Source organism: Silurus aristotelis (genome assembly GCF_946808225.1).
Source record: "Silurus aristotelis genome assembly, chromosome: 1".
Classification (NCBI taxonomy): domain Eukaryota; kingdom Metazoa; phylum Chordata; class Actinopteri; order Siluriformes; family Siluridae; genus Silurus; species Silurus aristotelis.
This window is the reverse complement of record NC_139574.1, coordinates 41,202,141-41,219,241: the sequence shown is the minus strand read 5'-3', so window position 1 is coordinate 41,219,241 and position 17,101 is coordinate 41,202,141.

The window sequence follows — 17,101 nt, the reverse complement described above, 5'->3', positions numbered from 1 at the left end:
GATGGGACTAATCAGTGTGCTCTGTTTTAGTGACTGGTGACGAGGAGAAAAAGAAGAAAGACACCGAGCAGAGCTGAGCACGTGTGTGTGTGTGTGTGTGTGTGTGTGAGAAGTGCAAAACAGATTAACAAATCCGAAAAGAAAATAACAAATCACAAGTCAGACAAACCGGAAAATGTAGGTATAGTTTGTGAATGAAAACTTACCGATCATTGGACAAGACACCTGTCAGTCAAGATATACAGGTGAATGACAGGTGTCTTCTCCAATGATTGATAATTTTCCATTCACAAACGATACCTACCTTTTCTGGTTTGTCTGACTTGTCGCTGTGTTTTCGGATTTTTTTTAATGTGTTTCGTGCAACGATTCAGACAAACCGGAAAAGGTAGGTATAGTTTTGTTTCCTTTGCAGACTTTCCTGAAGCCCCTAAATTAATAATGGTCATAGTGACATTGGTAACATTGCATTAATGTTATAATATCTGATAGCCATTAGAGGGCGCTCTCGTGCTGCATGTGGGTGTGTTTGCAGTGTGCAGAGTAAACGAGTAAAAAACGCTGTGCAGTCATGTCTCCGGTTCTTTCTGCGCATGCTCAGAACTTGACGTTATAATATGTGTTTTATATCATAATGATGCAAACAACATTATTTACATTCATCACATTACTGTGCTGGAAAACAATACAAATTAAATAAAAAAGAAGAAAAAGTGTAGAAGAAGAAAAGCGGGACAAAGACAGAGGTAATGCGATGTAATGAATGGTGATGATCATATAAATAAACTCAGTTTAGTAAAAGTTTGTGAACAAACTTTATATTGGTCCAGTTTTTAAAGTTTATTCTAAAAGTTATAAATAGTGTAATAAGTGGACAAGAAATATGAGTTGTTCATGTCACACAGATTTTTTATTTATTTTTTTATTTCAATTCAGTGTCATTACAAAATAGGTTTAAATTTGTAGAGATTTTATTTGGACAAACATATCGGACAAAAGAAATCAGCAACATATATTGTTCATCCTGTATCAGTCGACCTCTAGGTGTGAGTTTAAATGATATGCTCAGTTGTATGTATGAGATAATTGTAGTCTGGACGGTGAGACGCCACTAAGCGTTAATATTATAATAATTACACTGATCTATTAGAGACGCTTATCAGAAAAGTCCGAATCAAATCCACTCACAAGTGCAGCAGATTCATGTGATGTGAAATAAAGTCCTAATGGCAGCAGCATTATACAGTCATATATATATTTCTATAAAAGAGCTCTGATACGGATTTCAGTCTTTAAGAAGAACATCTTCAGAGGGGTTTTTTCTCGTCCTGGTATCATAAGTGTAGATAAACATAGGTTGTGTTTAATTGACAGCCCTGATGAAGTCTGATGACCTGAAGAGGGTGGAGCTGAGACTTCAGACAGCAGACGGACTTCTGAGGAGGAACATCAGCATCACACGAGAGGTTTGAGGTCACCCAACCTGTAATTAATCCTGGAGGAATTAAGTGTGATTAGAGAGATAGTGATTTAAATGTGTTAATGCAGCTGTGTGTGTGTGTGTGTGTGTGTGTGTGTGTGTGTGTGTGTGTGTCAGGTGAGTGTACAGTTCAGTGAAGTGCTGATACACCTTCAGGACAGACTTCTGTCTTCAGAAGTCACACTCCTCACTGTCTCACACACAGACACACACACACACACACACACACACAAAAAAAAAAAAATATATATATATATATATATATGTATATATACAGTATTGGGAGGTTACGCATTACTTTTGACAGTAACTAATACTGTAACACATTACTTTTAAAAATAAAGTAACTTTGTTACCGTATGGTAACTTTTATTAAATGAATGAATTTGGGCTGAAGTGTAGACTACAGTCTAACCTGTTTACAGCAGAGACGCATTGTAGGATTGGTGGATGAACCACTGTAAACACGAAGTAGATGCACTGTGGGCGTGTCTCCGTTTATTCAGGTCTGTGCGGCAGTAATGGCGAGTCGAGGCGAGAGCAAGACGAGTTTCTCAAAGTGGAGATATCCTCATTATTTCACTTTAGTTGAGCATAAAGACAAAAACGTTTTAGTCTAATGTAAGCTGTGTCTTTCTGGTTTGAAGGTCGTATCTACTGCGATAAACAGCAACTCCAATCTGTTGAAGCTCCTCCAGAAACTCCATGCCTGAGGAGCTAGAAGCTAGAAGCTAACCCGGTGTTCTGTTCTACATTGTTGATAGTTTTCATACTTCAGCTGTGAAAGGAACATGTTTAAGAGCTCAACACAACAGCTTTTATGATGCAGAAGCCACTTTAGTTTTTGATTGTGAATATATTATTCAGCTTGTTTTGTTATTTATTTTAGAAATCCTTGTGATATATTCAGTTTGTGCTGCTCTGACTTTAATAAAATAGTGTTTAAACATGACTGTGTGTTTAAGTCAGTTTTGTGTTTGTAGACCATAACACATAAAAGGGCATTAATGGGAACATTAAAGAAGGTTCTTTTAAAAAGTAACTAAAAAGTTACTTTTAACAGTAACGCATTACTTTTTGGTGTAAACAATCAACAAAGTTATTGAGTTACTTTTTGAATGAATTAACTAGTAACTGTAACTAGTCACTATTTCTTAGTAACCAGCACAACACTGGGCACGAGTTTGTCCATCTTTTATTCTCCAGGTGTTCAACTGTAGTCCACGGCACGTATATTTTCTGGAATTAGACTTTAAGAAAACTCAGGTAAAATTTACTACATGACCAACCACATGAACCACAATCGACTTGTGCATATTTTCCTGTATTTTATTGTCTATTATGGTGTTGTTCTGGTTGTTGTTCTGATCTTTGGTGATCATGATGTACTAATATACTGCAGCACTTCATGTGTTACTGTCTTTTACAATGAACTGCATTAACATACAGAACAGATCATTAGAAAGAACTTTTTTGTGTATGATATTGTGTATTAATGTATTTTTGCACATGGTAATTGTACATTGCATCACTTTTCAAGCTACTATCTCTTATTATATGTTACATTAACGACATAAACAACAACAGATTCATGTATCTTAAAAACTAAATTCTCATACGTACATTACATTTACATTAATGTGTTTTTTCGTGAGCTCATCAGTGCAGTAGAGGACGACGAGTGGACGTCTCGACTGCGGCGGTAGAGGACGATGAGTGGACGTCTCGACTGCGGCGGTAGAGGACGATGAGTGGACGTCTTGACTGCGGCGGTAGAGGACGATGAGTGGACGTCTCGTCTGCGGCGGTAGAGGACGATGAGTGGACGTCTCGTCTGCGGCGGTAGAGGAACGATGAGTGGACGTCTCTTCTGCGGCGGTAGAGGAACGATGAGTGGACGTCTCGTCTGCGGCGGTAGAGGAACGATGAGTGGACGTCTCGTCTCGTTATTTCCACTTCAGCGACCTTCCGCTCGTCTCTCTGCTTGGTGTCCCTCTTTTTTTTATGGTGTCACCAGACTGAAACAGAGCACTGATTAGTCTCATCAGCTGCAGGTGTTTCTTACCGCTCGTGCCGTCCGGCTCCGCCTCCACTCGCGCACCGCTGCTACAGTTTACATCCCTAATCATATAGAACAATATCTGCTTTATCTATTCCCATTTCTCATCCAGTGATCAAATAGTGGAAGCACTGAGATCATTGTAAAAGACTTTGGTTTTTGCTCAAGTGTGTTAAAGTTATATTTATAGATCTTCATATCACTTCACTTCTGCCCTCAGACTCTCACTAGTGTACAGAGATGATTGGGGATTAAACATATTAATGTGTGAATGTTAGATTTTCAATGTTTCTTCTTATTTAAATCTGTAAAATATACCAAGACTAAAAGGTAAATAAAACCTGTGTTCCACACTCTTTATTGTTCTTTTACCAGGTCGTAAGTGTTCCACCTGCTGCAAGTGTTCCACCTGCTTTACTCCACTCCTACTGCTGTAGCGCCCCCTACCTCCAGCCCCACCATTATACAGCCCTTTATATATGTCATTATCATCATTATTAGGTTTAAGTTCATAATATACAATATGTGTCTTTACAGCCTGGTAGTCAAAGTCCATCTCCTTCAGCCAGTCCTTCATCTGCATCCGGTCCTTCATCTGCATCCGGTCCTTCATCTGCATCCGGTCCTTCATCTGCATCCGGTCCTTTATCTGCATCCGGTCCTTCATCTGCATCCGGTCCTTCATCTGCATCCGGTCCTGCTTTTTAGACTGTTTTGTGCTTTTTGTTAACTTTATTTCTGTACTGAGAAATGTAGAAATGTAAGATCTTTTAAACCTGTATGTTTTACAATCTTTCAACATTTCAGAGTAGAAACTGATTGTAGTTCACTCATACTGATGTTTTTCTGTTTAAGACTGTAGGTTTGGTTTGGTGTTTATTCTCTTGTTTATAACTGACAGTTTGTTTGTTTGTTTGTTGTTTTTTTTTAGATAAAAATGAATTCGAGTATTTCAGCACTGTATGTTGGTGATCTGCACCATGAAGTGACAGAAAACATGCTGATGGAGAAATTCAGCTCTGTGGGCCACGTTCACTCCATCCGGATCTGCAGGAACTGGAACACCGGCGTTTCACTCAGTTACGCCTACGTCAACTTTTACCAGCGAGCCGATGGTGATTAAATCCTCATTAAACCCCGATACACTATTTCTGCATCCATACCAGTTTATTGTCTACTTAATACTCCAGGAGTAATTTCTGTATTATTTTACTACTTTATTATGTGAATATGGTCAGGTTTTGTGCCTTAAATAAAATTTGAGAGTGTTTTCTCCTCACCCATCTTTCCCCAGTCTTTTTTACTGAAATGAATGACCTGTAATGAATTTTGTTTCCTCAGCTGAGCGAGCGTTGGCAACACTTAATTGTGAGCTCCTTATGGGGAACCCTATGAGAGTCATGTGGTCTCAGAGGGATTCCACCATGAGGAAAAGCATCGGGAACCTGTTCATCAAGAACTTGGACCTGGAGAAGATTGACAGCATGGCCCTTTTTGACCTGTTCTCAGTCTTTGGGAAGATTCTGTCATGCAGGGTTTGTGCTTTAAACTGTTTGGATCTGAATAACATCTGTATAGCATGATTAGCATGTTTTCTACTAAAGTCCTGTATTAGATCTGTTTGATATGAATTGTGTGTTGACATGACGTGTCTCTCCTGAAGGTTGTCCGTTACAAGACGGGGACAAAAGGATATGGATACGTCCAATTTGAGTCTCCAGAGGTGGCGAATTTGGCAAAAGAGAAACTCAATGGCAAACTTCTTAACGGCCATAAAGTGTAAGCTATTAATATAAAGTGTAGGTTTGGTCACATGAGGGGATTTCAGTCAGCATCGGGGGGTAATTTTTCTGGTGTCGGCATAAAGACTAACAGCAGTGTTTAAGAGCAGTGTCTTTGTTGTGTTACAGCTCCATCCAACACTTTAAGTCTCGTAAGGAGCGCGAGACTGAGAGGAACCACCACACCCAGGTCTTCATTAACAAGCAGAAGACCTTACTGAGACCAGAACACCAGGATAACCCTGTCCATCATAACGTGCAGAGGATGAAGAATGTGCAGGTGAAGACTGTACCCTAAACATCTACCACCCCATGCTGTCCCCATTAAAATGATTTGATGCTGAAGTTTAATATTGCAGTTAAATGGGTTACTGGCTGAAAAGGTTAAAGATCCTCCTCTAGCTGGTTCCCTCAAGAGCCTCCTGCTAGCAGTGATGATGATCTGATAAAACAAAATGGAATGAAGTGTTTACAGCTGTGTGTGTCTTTGTGTTACAGACTCAGAATATGACTCCCTTCACACCAAGCCAGAAGGGAGAGCGAAATAAAGAGAATGCCCCAGCAGTAAACACAGTTTCTGCTGTAGAAGAGCGCACAACTGTGGATGAGAAACCAGCTCTACCTCAAGTTCCAGCTGTAAAACAGAGTCCAGCTCCATCTCATGTTCCAGCTGTAGAACAGAGTCCAGCTCCACCTCATGTTTCAGCTGTAGAACAGAGTCCAACTCCACCTCATGTTCCAGCTGTAGAACGGAGTCCAGCTCCACCTCATGTTCCAGCTGTAGAACAGAGTCCAGCTCCACCTCATGTTCCAGCTGTAGAACAGAATCCAGCTCCATCTCAGGTTCCACCTGTAGAACAGAGTCCAGCTTCATCTCATGTTCCAGATGTGCAGGATGTATCCATGGCTGCAGCACCTCAGAAGCGCTTAACCATTTACATGTTGGAGTCTGCAGATTTTGAAATGCAGATCCAGATGGCACGTAAGTGTTACACTCACATACACACACACACACACACACACACACACACACACACACAAGCAGTTTCAGTAACTCTCTCTCTCTCTCTCTCTCTCTCTCTCTCCCTCTCTCTCTCTCTCTCTCCCTCTCTCTCTCTCTCTCTCTCTCTCTCTCTCTCTCTCTCTCTCGCTCTGCAGATGATCACCTGTTGCCTCTGGTAGAGAAAATACACCCGGCTGAAGCGAATAAAATTTAATGGATGCTGATTGGGAGTGAAAACAACTTTGAAATCATGAAGATGATTTCTGATCCTGATCTTCTGCAAACAAAAGTGAGCACACACACACACACACACACACACACACACACACACACACACACACACACACACACACACACACACACACACACTAATATTATATTTAGGAATGATTTGTAATAAGTGGTTGTAGTAATGAGTGTATTATTATGTTAAATAATATTATATTAATATGATGATTAACTTTTGGTCATGTGGTAACAAAACCCCACCCACCAATTCCTCATTTACATCTATTCATAATCACACACATCACTCCTCTATTCACTCTTTATATGCACGTGACACACGTGTGATAGAAGTGTATAAGTGTGTGTTTGTGTGCAGGTGGATGAAATGAACATGATCCTAAAAACAGGAAAAGCAGGAGTCAAGTCGGTGAGTATCCTCACACACACACACACACACACACACACACACACACACACACACACACACACACACACACACACACACACACACACACATTATATATATATATATCCAGTGAGGAAAATAAGTATTTGAACACCCTGCTATTTTGCAAGTTCTCCCACTTAGAAATCATGGGGGGGAAATCACAATATATGATTTTTAAACTATTTATTTGTATGATACAGCTGCAAATAAGTATTTGAACACCTGTCTATCAGCTAGAATTCTGACCCTTAAAGACCTGTTAGTCTGCCTTTAAAATGTCCACCTCCACTACATTTATTATCCTAAATTAGATGCACCTGTTTGAGGTCGTTAGCTGCATAAAGACACCTGTCTTAGTCTATTACTGTTGGTAATACACTAAGACGTCATGGTTTGAAATCCTGCATGGCACGGAAGGTTCTCCTGCTTAAACCAGCACATGTCCAGGCACGTCTTAAGTTTGCCAATGACCATTTGGATGATCCAGAGGAGTCATGGGAAAAAGTCATGTGGTCAGATGAGACCAAAATAGAACTTTTGGGTCATAATTCCACTAAACGTGTTTGGAGGAAGAAGAATGATGAGTACCATCCCAAGAACACCATCCCTACTGTGAAGCATGGGGGTGGTAGCATCATGCTTTGGGGGTGTTTTTCTGCACATGGGACAGGACGACTGCACTGTATTAAGGAGAGGATGACCGGGGCCATGTATTGCAAGATTTTGGGGAACAACCTCCTTCCCTCAGTTAGAGCATTGAAGATGGGTCGAGGCTTGGTCTTCCAACATGACAATGACCCGAAGCACACAGCCAGGATAACCAAGGAGTGGCTCTGTAAGAAGCATATCAAGGTTCTGGCGTGGCCTAGCCAGTCTCCAGACCTATACCCAATAGAGAATCTTTGGAGAGAGCTCAAACTCCGTGTTTCTCAGCGACAGGCCAGAAACCTGACTGATCTAGAGAAGATCTGTGTGGAGGAGTGGGCCAAAATCCCTCCTGCAGTGTGTGCAAACCTGGTAAAAAAATACAGGAAACGTTTGACCTCTGTAATTGCAAACAAAGGCTACTGTACCAAATATTAACATTGACTTTCTCAGGGGTTCAAATACTTATTTGCAGCTGTATCATACAAATAAATAGTAAAAAAATCATATATTGTGATTTCTGGATTTATTTTTTTTAGATTATGTCTCTCACAGTGGACATGCACCTACGATGACAATTTCAGACCCCTCCATGATTTCTAAGTGGGAGAACCTGCAAAATAGCAGGGTGTTCAAATACTTATTTTCCTCACTGTATATATATATATATGATGAGTAGACTAAACCTCCTCTGCATTTTTCTTTCAGGAAACAAAGATGCTCTTTGGCACAAAGAAAAAGAGGAACAACAAGAAGATATATTTATAATAATAATAATAATAATAATAATAATAATCATTTTTTTAAATATGATATTAATATTGCACGTTATTATATTTTTTATGTTTATATACTTCTTTTTTTATTATTATATTATTTAGGAAAATAAATAAAAACAATCCACAATGTAAATGTTTTCGAGTGTTTTGAATCGTGATTATTAAACATTTTATAAGAACTTTAAGAGGAACTTGTCAAGTGATTGTGATACACATGCATGAAAGAAGAACATTTTAATAAATATTTTCCTGAAACCAGCAACAAATCAACATCACACTTTTAAACCTTCATTCATACATATTTATAAAATCAAAGCTTTTAATGTATCAATATTTTTAAAACTACAAAAGCTCTTTTTTAGCCAGTGACATACAGTGCAGTATTATAGCCTGATGATTTTCATTTCTTTCATAGAGATTTTATACAAATAGTTTGTAATTCTTCTTTCTAATTTTATTCTGCATGTGTGGGTGTTTCCTCTATTTGTGCACCAGCTCTCATAACAGTTCCTACTGCTGTAACTGTATAATAAAGGCATTTAAAACACTATAAATATATAAAAAGTGTCTACGTCCAGCTGGTTCAGCATCTCCATCATGAATTCCACTGATGCTTCATCTGCTTTAGAGTCACGTGAGCTCCATCCACCAACACTACAGGGATGTGGAGCTCACTGCCACGTACCGTTTCATTTCACTAATTCTCCAGGGCAGACCCCCGAGTAGATGTCAGAGGGGTAGAATCAAATCTGCCCTTCCCAATTGATGTTATTGGAGTAAACATGAATAAACCTCTACCTTTTCCCAAATCATCCCCTTAATCCTTTTTTGAAGGAAAGAACAGTATGTAGAAATAAAATCCACCCTCCTATAAAATCTACAGCTTTAAACCCAACTTGTAATCTCACTGAACTGAAGCATTGATTCACTTAAATCATAGTACATTTGTATCATTTGTAATGTATTATTAGTGCAGTTGCAGCTAAATGTAGAGCTGCTACTAGATGAAAAGGATTAGAGGTGATGTAGGGCTTTTGTGTGTGTTTTCAGAAGAATCCAGACTCTGGTGAGGACTATGAGGTCTGTGCTGATGATCACTAAATTGACTGAAGATCACGTTCACGTTCTTAGTGGTTTTTGATGAGGAACATAATCAGGATCCCCACTCTGTTCAGATTGAGTTTATAATTGTTTACATCATTTAACAAACATTTAAAATATATATATAAATAATAAGGATAATAATAATGAAGATGATAATGGGTTCAGCAGGTTCACAGAATAATTCATGAGTCACTGTTCTATGTACAATAAAACATTTTATTTTTAATGACTGAAAATGCTACAACAATGTCAAACGATAAAGTATAATTGATGCAAACACACAAAGGTACAAATACAAATACAAAACAATAGATACAAATAGCAGTAAATCCACAAAAGTAAAATCATAACACAACTATATAATATTAGCACAAATATTTATAAACAGTAAAATGATATCAAGTCTCTGAGTGGCTTAAAATACCGGAAATAAATAATTAGAGGAGCAGAACTGGAATAAACAGCAGGTGTGGCTGCAGATGAAGGACTGGATGCAGATGAAGGACCGGATGCAGATGAAGGACTGGATGCAGATGAAGGACTGGATGCAGATGAAGGACTGGATGCAGATGAAGGACTGGATGCAGATGAAGGACTGGATGCAGATGAAGGACTGGATGCAGATAAATCACTGGATGCAGATGAATCACTGGATGCAGATGAAGGACTGATGAAGGACTGGATGCGGATGAAGGACTGGATGCAGATGAAGGACTGGATGCAGATGAATCACTGGATGCAGATGAAGGACTGGATGCGGATGAAGGACCGGATGCAGATGAAGGACCGGATGCAGATGAAGGACTGGATGCGGATGAAGGACTGATGAAGGACCGGATGCAGATGAAGGACCGGATGCAGATGAAGGACCGGATGCAGATGAAGGACCGGATGCGGATGAAGGACTGGATGCGGATGAAGGACTGATGAAGGACCGGATGCAGATGAAGGACCGGATGCGGATGAAGGACCGGATGCAGATGAAGGACCGGATGCAGATGAAGGACTGGATGCAGATGAAGGACTGGATGCAGATGAATCACTGGCTGAAGGAGATGGACTTTGACTACCAGGCTGTAAAGACACATATTGTATATTATTAACTTAAGAATAATAATGATGATGATAATGACATATGAAGGTCTTTTTCAATGACATGAATCTGCATTGGTACATTTACATTAGGTTTGGCTGCTGAATTGTTGCTGAAGGATCCAGCAAACTATGACTTTGTAAACTGTGTGCTGAAAATGTAAAGATCTGATTTCCCTTTTGAAGAAAACACAAAATCTTCTATCCAATAAAAGACAATATGACTATAAAATATAAAAATAATGAATGAGCAGTGATAATGTAAGTGCAGGCTGTATAATGGTGGGGGTGGAGGTAGGGGGCGCTACAGCAGTAGGAGTGGAGTAAAGCAGGTGGAACACTTGCAGCAGGTGGAACACTTACGACCTGGTAAAAGAACAATAAAGAGTGTGGAACACAGGTTTTATTTACCTTTTAGTCCTGGTATTTTTTACAGATTTAAATAAGAAGAAACATCGCAAAATCTAACATTCACACATTAATATGTTTAATCCACAATCATCTCTGTACACTAGTGAGAGTCTGAGGGCAGAAGTGAAGTGATATGAAGATCATGAGCTCTTCTACAGATTCACACCTGTATTGTATTGTATGTTGTATTGTATTGTATTGTATTGTATTGTATTGTATGTTGTATTGTATTGTATTGTATGTTGTATCCTCAAAGAAACACTTAAACAAATAGAAGACAGTAAAAGAAAAAGGGGGAAAAGAAAATTACTGTAAATTGGTTTTCATAGAACATGTAGGAATTTGAAGCAGAAGTCAGAACAAGAAAAACACAGGTAGGAACTGAACCTCAGACCCCACTGTAATGTAGAACACAGACACACTGTATGACATTAAATCAGTTCACATTTATTAACAACATCCCGACTTCCCAAGCCATGGCATAATGACACCAGACTCTTTCTCCAAATAATTATAGAGGATCCTCACATACACAAAGCTTCTGTGTCTAAACTGCAATTTCTCGGGGCATCTGATATCAGAACAATGTAAAACTTAAAAGAAAAAAAAAAGGCAGGCAAAATATCCCTTTGCCCAAGACCAAGGAACAGCTCATGTATTTCCTAGGAATGTGGTTGCAGGAATTTTCAAGACTGGAAACTTCCCATATGAATTATCAGGAATATTTAGGTATTAACAGGAATTAATGGAAATACAGTTGGAATTTACAAAATTGCAAGTTATCCTATAACAGGGAACTTAAATGTAGTTAAAAAATAACTTGCTTGATAATCAACCAGATTGAATGCAGTTTCAGTTGAATTTCTACCTGCACATTTATCAATCACATGCACACAGCACACTTACTGCAGGGCTCCTGAGACCGTACCCCTACATGCACTGTGTTTTCTTCATCTAAACAATGAGTCACGCCTCAAAAAAGGGTAAAAATTACTGCCTTATGGGTAATAAAAGACCAATAATCAGGTTCTCAGGTCTACATTCCTTACTATTGAAGTAAACAGGACCAATACAGAACAGTTCATCAGACAGGAACACACACTGATTAGTCCCATCAGCCACAGATCTGCTTCTCACCGCTCGTTTCCCCCCGGCTCCACCCTCCATTCACCAACCGCCGCTCGTGCACGCACCCGCTGCTCCATCCAGCAGTAGTGTTTAGGTGTTGTGAGGTGAATCCAGTGTTAACCCTGTCAGAATGACTGCTGAAAGATCATCCACTTTCTTGTGCCAATCCATGTGATTAATTATAAAGTACAGATGTTTAAGTGAATCAGGTTCTGCCCCACATTAACTGTCAGCTATATTGCTTTCAGAGCTCAAAATGAACAAAGCACTAAAGCTGCAAGAAAATACCTCAACTTCAGATTCTGTCAAATTCCTTTTCTTTAAGGACATCAAACATCACTGACTTTACTAAAGTGGATTTCAAGAAAAAAAATACCATCATTGAATGCTCTCTGTGATGAAGAGACAATAAAAAAAAAAAATGAAGATGGTGAAACAACATGCACACTAAAGTACATGAAACGTTCGTATTTCACCATCTTCCTCTATTCCTGAATCATTTTCCATTTCTTCAAGTTGCTTCAACAGATCCTCGAAGCTGTCGACGTCAAAGGCTGGTACAGAATCCAGGATCTCTGTGCTGTTGTGGGGGTCTTCAGTATGATTCTGGGCTCCAGACTGTTTAAAAAAGTCACAATCCTCATTTAAAATGGAAAAGATGTCGTTGTTGAGCAAAGTGGTTTCCTCCTCGTCCTCGAGCTGAACCTCACTGCTTGTACACTCAGACCCATAGCAGGTGCTGTAAACAGAAGTGCACAATTTTAGCTGCATATTAAAGTAAATGAGTGGCGATTATGGCGATTATTTAAGATGCAGAGTAAAACTTCATTTGCATGTCATTCTTCTGAAACTGTTCCAATGCAGTTTACTAACTCACTTGGTCTGGCAGAAAGTCGACTCAGAAACAGAAGGGAAAAGAGGAGGATCAAAGCAGAAGTCTTTAGGAGACAGCAGTTCTTGGTGGCTAAGGCCGGGGAACTGATCACTAACTTCAGGCACGAGGTCATGGACTTGTACTTCTTCTGGCATGTTCATGACTATGTGGTGGTTTGGTTGATGATCAGGTCTCCTCTGTGAGTCACTACTCTGCAAACTGCCTTTTCTCCTTCCCTTCTTTGGAAGCGGTTTATAAACCCAATCTACATGATAGAAAAAAAAAATTTCAAGAGTAAGAAGCAACATAAAAACAATAAAAGTGTCAGAATTGATGTGTTTGTTTTGTTATTTTGCCATTTGTCCATAAAGAAAGTTCACCTACCAGGAAACAACTGTTCGTGTTCCTGTTTAAGCCTCCATGATTCAGTGTAGTAGGGTTTCTTCTGTTCTTCACTCAGTTTGTTCCACTGGATCCCAAGCTGCATGCTGATCTCTGCAGAGCTGCTATTTGGATTGGCCTTGGAAAAGATGGGCCGCTGTTTCCTCGCCCAAACCATGTAGGCATTCATTGGCCTTCTGATGTTGCCTTTTTTATCTCTGCACTTGGCAACGTTAAATTTATCTACAAAATAAAAGCTGTTACCCGTCTTATTATCTGTCATTATTTCTCCTTCTTTCTTCTGAAAGTCGCTCTTTCTGGCTGAAAAATCTTTTTTTGTGTCTTGGAGAGCGGATTGTTCAAAACATTGACGCTTATCACTAAAAACAATTAAAAACATTTCAGCTGTTTGTTTGCGCTTCATTGCTGTGGTCAGTAAATGTTTGTGTTGAACTGCAGCACAACAAAGTTGTCATGACAATAAAAGCAAGTCCAGGGCGCTATCAGAGATACCGACGTCACAAAAGAGGCTGGGCTTCAATGATTCAAACGCAGACACGGAAGCTGAAAACGGGTGGTGTAAAGACAAGCGAAGTGGTGTGTGATTGTAAACCCTACACGAGTTCCTATAGCGCTCCTCTGTTTAGACACAGTAGGGTATTAAAATATTAAGAATTATATTATTTATTAGAAAACACGTGTTTGCAGTTTGGAATGTGATTTTGATAAAAAATTATGGGGTTTAATTTTAGGTTTAATTAGTTAGTACTGCATTTAGGGACCTGTTGTTGTTATACTTAAAGTGACCATTAGGGGGAGTAGAAGTGCATTGAAAATAGAGAATGAGAGAACACGTGATTAGCGCGTGTCAGATGTGTGTTATGAGCTATTAGAAAATAAATCATTCATTCATGCTACCTGGCCTCGCTTCCTTCTGTTTCCTGACAACACTGCACTTTTAACAAACACTTTATTTAATTTCCCTTAGATTATTCATTATACTTACCTTCTCTGAACACAAACAGATGTTTTACTTAAACACATGGTAGTATTTATAGTCTCTGTTTATCTTTCAATTATAATCATCTACTTATCAAGACGTTTGTAAGTAAGAAATTATCATAAGAATAAAATAATCTGGTAAATTAATTACAAGGTAAATTAACTGTAATACATATTTTTTTTAGAAAACATTCAAGTCCAAAAATGTATTTAAAAAAGAAAAAACATTAATGAAAGATGTGATTGATTTTGATCTGCTGCCAGTCTTTTTACAAGCACTTAGTGTTTTCTCAACTGGTCCACGACTACACCATAATATGTATGCGATTTTTTTATATTGGTATTAAAATAAGAAACTAAACTCCTATAAAATCATCTCAGCAGTATTAAAATCAAGATTTGGTGATTTCTGTAAAAAGCTTGGTGTGGAATGGACGTCTCTGTTCACCTGTGTACAGCAGCACATGGGGAGGACAACAAATAATGACAAGAAACAAAAAAGTGACAAACTTCATTTGACTTTTCCTTCATCACCCTTATATATATTTATTTTAGACAAATGTATCCACTTTTTCCTGCAAGTCTGTGATCTTTATGCTAATGATCAGGAGTAAACATGAAATGAGGAACATCTCTTTTCCCCTCTTCACTCCGGTACCGATGGTCCTGATCACCTTTCCACCTGTTTGGGGATTTTATGGGTGATTTGTTTCTCAATAATAATAATTATAATAATAATAAATGATAAACTCTGTGTTTTAAAGAAAATAAAATCCATAAAGCTCAGAAACTCCAGGGGTCGTACAGTTCGCTTCATCCCGGCAGAGGGTCTTCATCCTCCACCTGGAACACGGCGTCTCTCGGAGCTACAGGAGGAAAATCCAAGTGATGCTGAGGAAAGAAAAGTCCAAACAAATAATATCAAATATATAATATACCATATTTCATATAATAAAAATCAAAAGTAATATTACAGAGTTGAATCCCAGTGGAAACGCGAATCCGAAGCTGCTGCTTTTCAAAAGTATTTGGACACTTGTCTTTTCCAGCCAGATGTGGTTCATAAATTCACATAAAATGCATAATGCTTAAATGCTCCATCCAGCCAATTAACATGCAAACTGTGGAAACACTTCATATAAACAGAATGTAGAATAACTGAAATCATTTTAAATGAGCTTCATTTGTCTGTTTTGTGTACATACAGGATTCAGGGCCATTTTTCTAGATTGATATTTGAAGGTAATTTTGTATTAAAATAATATTATTTTATTGTTGGTGCTTTAAGTGCTTTGGGACTCATGTGTAAAGCAGGACATGTGATCAGAGTGATTACAGTGATATTTAGATATAATAATAATAATTTACAAATAAAAATAAAGACTCCGTCCTACAATGTAAATGATTTTGAGTGGTTTGGATTGTAATTATTGTAATTTTATGTGAAGTGATTGTGATACACACGCATGAAATAAGAAAATTAAATTGAATGTTTTCCTAAAAACAGCAACAAATGAACATTACAGTATTGAAACTTCATTGTGTTTTAGAGGTGAAGTTATAAATGGTGGAGTTTAATAAAGAACAGAGCTCCAGCTGTTGCAGGGGTTTCAGCATGAACTGCTCTACTTCAGCAGGAGCACATCTCACTGACATGGACTGACTTCATTGCTGAGACTTTTAGTTCAAAAAATTGAATTCATCTTCAAATTCAGTGTGTTTTGGGAGATTTGGAAATAACTTCTCCATGAGCACTCTAGTTATCTCAGAGGGATCCAAAATCTGGTCCCAGGGCCAAATGGAGCCTGTAAACAGATGTTAATTGGTCCTTGGTTTTCCTATAAGAATGTATGATGAGCAGCAGCATAATTCAGGGCAAGAAAATAAAGTCAAAGAGGATAAAATACATACCTACGTGTTTATTTCTTTGGATTTTGGTGAGTACACAGTTTGTAATGTGTAAAAATGGTTGTATATGGAATTAGATGTGTACTGATGTCATTGTGTGAGAGAAAATGCAAACTCAGATCTTGAACAATGGGATTCTGGTGAGTTTTGTGGTATTAAAAGGTAAAGATGTGTGTTGGTTGATCAGTAACGTGTATATGAGTCTGAACTGTTCATATTGTGCGATAATGACGATGAGGAACTGTTTAATTAGCGTCATGTGACTGAGTGTCGTATGATAGTGGAAATAGTGGAAACCAGTGAACCGACTCTTCTGGACTTTATTATTTAACTCTTTTGAACTGAGTTACTTGAACTGATTCAAAGGAGTCAAAATTACTGAACCAAATCTTTTTTTAACTTAATTGATCAAACTGAATGGTGTTATTAAAATAAATAAATATAATTTTTTATTTTATACTTTTTAACGTTTATTTTTATTTCATTTTTCCTAATTTTTCCAATATTTTATCATGTGGATTTTATTTCTTAGTTAAATTTAAATGAAGTCCAACGTTTTAATAATAGAAACAAAACACACACAATATTTAAGGTCAGTGTTCATGACTCCACCATAAGAAAAAGACTGTGAAAAAATGGTCTACATGGCAAAATTCTAAGATGAATAAAGCTGCTGAGCAAAAAGAACATAAAGACTCGTCTCCGTTTTGCCAGAAAACATCTTTTGGAAGGTGTGTGTCCCATTACGTCTGGTGTAAAAGTAACTGCATTTCAGAAA